General features: G+C 49.6%; 1 long non-coding RNA gene across 1 annotated transcript in view; it reads right to left on the bottom strand.

The window, feature by feature from the left end:
* LOC144229370 (uncharacterized) overlaps positions 1-2,340 on the bottom strand; it is a 3,036-nt gene extending 696 nt beyond the window's left edge. Inside the window, exons 1-2 of the long non-coding RNA XR_013334475.1 lie at positions 2,222-2,340; positions 1,646-1,900 (exon numbers count right to left, since the gene is read on the bottom strand). This is a non-coding gene — a long non-coding RNA (uncharacterized LOC144229370). The remainder of the gene's footprint in view (positions 1-1,645; positions 1,901-2,221) is intronic.
* Positions 2,341-4,702: the final 2,362 nt, after the last annotated feature.

Here is a 4,702-nt window from a genome sequence, read left to right as displayed (position 1 = left end):
TGGGCGGGAGGTAAAGCACTCTTAAGGGATTTTGTTTTAAAGGTTCCTTACTGTAGCATGCATATTTTTTTCATCGCTATAATTTTTGTGATTCAAACAACCGGAATATTTGCTGCTTGGAGGTCAATGTATCTGTATTTTATAGGGTACAACGCCCCCCCCTTAGAAAAATAAGTCAAGTTCAAGCTCTGCTATTGACTTGCTGCCTGACAATAAGGAAGTTCTTTTACTTTCCTGTTCCTTATTTTCCTAAATATAAAAGTGATTGCTAAGGAGGCCCAGTGCCAAAGACTGCAATCCCATCATTTCTAAAATCGAAAGATTAAATTTGAAAATTGCATTCTGTTTTGGAGAGAGCCTTTCCAGCCCAAGACATTTTTGAAGCGCGCTTCTAAGTTACCTCCGGAAATGGGAGATTTCGGTAGAGAAGGGCAGCTTTCAAGATGGCACCTTGCCTGCCGGTCCCAGTGACCCCCCTTGCTGTCGAAATTAGTTACAAACACCTGCCCTGTGCCTGCGAATGGCATGTGAAAGGAAAAAGACCCGCAGGTTGGAAAAGACCTTTCTGAGGTTATTTGGGGATGCAAAACAGTATGCATGATACTTTTTATCCCTTTCTGCATCCTGAGGAAATATTTCCAGAAACCCCTTACTAATCACGTTTATGGCAGTGGCTTTTGTCTCAAGGGGATTAAAGTCAAGTGTTATATAGGCCCTTAAAAGCCATTGCTGGAGCAGCTCAGACTTCCCTATTTCTTTATCCACTTGACTTCCATCATCCTGGGGTGGGGGNGACTGCCACTACCCGCCCAGTCCTTCTTCTCCCCAAGGCCTTCTCCTTAGACAGGGTTGGGCCTGACAGAGCAATGCATCCAGAAGAGACAGAGGAGCGGACATTTGGAAAGGCCTGGAGAATTTTTCTAGTTTGGTAGCAGGCAGCCTTCTGTTGTGTTTCGATATTGACAGACAGAAAGGAAGGGGACGCACTACAAGGGGGTCTCGGTGCTGGGCCTGTCCTCACACCTTGTCTGGGACCCAGAGAGAATGGAAAGAGAGGGGGAGGCAGATGAAGGGAAACGCGAACCGAAGGAATGTTCTTCAGAGTCGTGTGACCCTGACCACGTGAATTAATTTTTTTCTGTGCCCGCGTTTTCTCGTCTGTAAAATGGGATCATTGCGGTTGTCTGTACCTCGCGGGGTCGTTCGGAGGCGCAAAGGCTTAGGAGGTGCTTCGTGCTGCTATTATCATTGAGGATGGAAAGTGGAGGGAAAAAATAAGTTAATGTTTGGTGTCTGGAATTGCAGATGTTCGATGTTTTTACAAAGGACCGGGAGAAACGAGATCTCGTGTTAGTTTTACAGCAAATACAAAATCGCCTCTCCCCTCGGTTGATGCCTCGTGGGAGTCAGGTGTTGTCAGACGTGCTTTACTCTTGCTTCTGCCTTTCCTGCCTGCTGCCTGTCTGGGAGGAGAGGTTCACAGATGGGGAAACTGAGGCTAGAGATCCACTGTTGTGATAACTCAGCGGTAGCCACCGTCTATTGTCTGTGCTGAGGGCAGCCCTGTTACCCATCTGAAAAGACGGCCAACAGAACCGCAGGGTGTAGCCCCCACACCCCGGGCTCTTTAATAGAAAACACCCACCCGGTGCTGGCCAGGCCTTCCTCAGCTCATGGGCCACAGCCCCCTGTGAAAATCGTGCCGGGACACCTGTGCACTGGCCGGTGGCCCACCTCCGAAGCCCATGCTCCGTGGGCCCAGGAAGAGATGTCAGAGCGCGCTGTGTTTCATTTCCCTTTCCAGGGTACGCCGGGGACGGGCTCGTGGCTGCTGGAGAACAGTCTGGGTTCATGAAAATCAGTCCTAGGATTCTTAACCTATTAAATTCTGTGCAGAGTCCTGGCCAGAAGAAGGGAAAGAAGAGAAGAAAGTGACGTGACGGTAGAAGGCTCCCCGCCCTTTGCTTTCTCAGGCCCAGGGTCCCCTTGTCGGGCTTCCAGGGCCNGGAAGGGGTATCGAGTGGACTGTCGTATACAGTATCTAGTTCAACCCTCACTCTCTGCGGTGGGCACTAACACCGGCATTTTACTACCGAGAAACTGAAGCTCAGAGAATCCAAGCGATTCAGTGGGGATCAAGCACAGGGGTCTGTCTACCGCATCTCTGCCCTCCCCTCGGGACCATCTCTACCTGACTCTAGGGTTTCTCCGGGACCCCCACCTGCCACAGCTCCGCCCTGTGCTCAGTGTGATGGAACAGGAGTCCCCCTCGGCTGGCGTGGTAAAATGAGTGGAGGAGGCGAAACAGAGGAGCGTAGAAGAACACTCTGGAGAATGTCAAACATGCCGCTATCTTTCCTGTTCTCTTTGTTGCTATCATGGAATCTTACAGCCAAAGGAACTTTAAAGGGGATTTCGTTCAACCCAGTTCCCTTCTGTGGCTTGAATTCGCCTCTACAACATCCCCTCCAAGTGGTTACTCAGCCAATGCACAAGGGCGACCAGAAGAAGGCAGAGAGCCTTCAAGCATATATATGCAGGGGGCGGTGAGTAGCTTAGTTTGGCCAGGGCTTGTGCAGAGCGAGAGAAAGGAACGGGAAATAATGTTGAGAAGCCGGCAGCGGCCAGATTCAAATATCATCATCATCATCATCATCAATAAGAACAAGAGTAGTAGCAGCAGTCATGACCGTAACGATAACATTTTTTTTAGTGCTCACCTCACACAGGGGAGTTTCTCTGCGCGTGATCTCCCTAAATCCTTACACAACCCTATGACAGAGGCACTATTCCATTCCTCATTTTGCAGATGAGGGAGTCCTGAGGAGATGAAGTGATTTACCCAAAACCACCCAATGAAAGCCAGAGGCAGGGTTTGGACCCACACTGGCTGGTGCAGAAGCTGCTTCATCTAACCACTTCCCTCTTCTAGAATCCTGAGGCCTGTAGACTTTGTTTTATAGGCCACATAAGGGCGAAGCTGTATCCCATAGCAATAAACCAGCCAAGTTTTCCATCTTTAAAACTTTGACACACAGAGATCGTGGTCACATAGCATATCAATTAAAAAGTTGCCTGCTGCAATTTTCAAGTGATTTCATTACAGAAATTCAGCCTGCTCTGCTTCGCAATAAAGGGAATTCTTATCTCGAACATTGCACAGCTTTGCACGACTTTAATATTTTTCCCGGGGGTCATCCGCATTGTAATGGCTACAAAAAATTAGCAGGTCAAATAATAGATTGAAAGGGGAAATGCTGCACACTCCCGGTGGCCTTCTGTGTTAAAAATGATAAACTCTTCATTCTGTTGTGAAGTAGAATTATCATTAGCAAGTAACAACTGTTCCAATATTTTAACGGGCTGCTCCTGCGGATGTCAAAGCTTTTTAAATAGAATGTATCTCCCACACCATGAGCAGAAGGTGGCTAATGGCTTTATGGTGAGGAAAGTGAAGCACGGGTGGACACCAGAGTTGAGAGGCTACCTCACATAGGCCAAGAGCGACCTTGGCTGACCCAGACCATTTCTCCCCTGCAGCGCCGGCTCCAAGGCCCCGAGCTCACAAAGACTCTTTGCTTGGCTTCATGCTCTCCTGCCGCCATCTTGAAATCGTTAATTTTGAACAAAGGGCCCCGCGCTTTCGTTTTGTACCGTGTCCCCAATTTACAAAGTCTAGTCCTACCCCTCTTGTTCCCATTTCCTGTGCTCCCCCAGTGCCCTGACTTTTCCCCGGACCCAGGAATGGGTTCATCTTCTCCTATGCCCCTTGCTCGGCCTACAGCGACCTCTCTGATTCTTCCCGCCTATGCTGCCCAAGTGTGAAATGGTGTGAGTGGGGGCACGGGACGGTTCGGCTTCTGCACCCTCTGCTAAGCCTCAACCGGAGCCTAGCTGCCCTGGGAGCTGGTGACCACTACACTTCTCCAGGGCCTGCACCGGATGCGAACCCCAGTTCTCTTCCATTCCTTGCTGCCTGGCTCCTTTTCTTTTGCCCGAGGGATGCCTACAGCTCTTAGCTTACTTTCACGTGAGAACTGCCGGGCATGTACCAAGGCCAATGAAGGAGCAAGCCTTTGCCAGCATCTCTGCCCACTTCTCCAGTTCCCTCTGATGCCTTCACTCGCAGGAAGGACTCCACAGATAGAATTTGCAACAAAGCAAGAAGAGGGGGAGGTCATTTTCTCAGACAAAGGCCAAACACAGGGCAGATGGATGCACCAGGAAAAGATGCTTGAGTTCAAGATTGTTGTTGTTGCTGTTTAAGTTTATTTATTCTGAGAGAGAGAGAGAGAGAGAGAGAGAGCGTGCGCGTGTGCGAGCAGCACAGGGACAGAGAGAGAGAGGGAGNAGCCGGGACTCGACCGAGTTGGCAAAGACGATACGGACAATTGAGATTCATAGACACTGCAGTTACCAAAACTCACTCGAGCGAATAGATCCCATCCAAACCATGTATTCAAACAAATACTTGTCTTCTTGTTCATAGCGAGGCCCTTCACAGCCAAGAAAAGGAACGGGGCCCTGGTGGGCGCTACTACGCCGAAGGACCTTGAGAGTGTGCTCAGCAAAAGCAGCCAGGTGCAGAGGATCACGTGGTGTCTGATTCCGTTTACGTGAAACATCCAGAAGAAACAAATCCGTAGAGAGAGAAAGAGATTAGAGGTTGCCAAGGGCTGAGGGGAGGGAGCCAAGGGGAATG

The sequence above is a fragment of the Crocuta crocuta genome, unplaced genomic scaffold (assembly GCF_008692635.1).
Source record: "Crocuta crocuta isolate KB4526 unplaced genomic scaffold, BGI_CrCroc_1.0 scaffold224, whole genome shotgun sequence".
NCBI classification, from domain to species: Eukaryota; Metazoa; Chordata; class Mammalia; order Carnivora; family Hyaenidae; genus Crocuta; species Crocuta crocuta.
The sequence above is the reverse complement of the archived record's forward strand: the minus strand, read 5'-3'. Positions and strand labels throughout refer to the sequence as shown.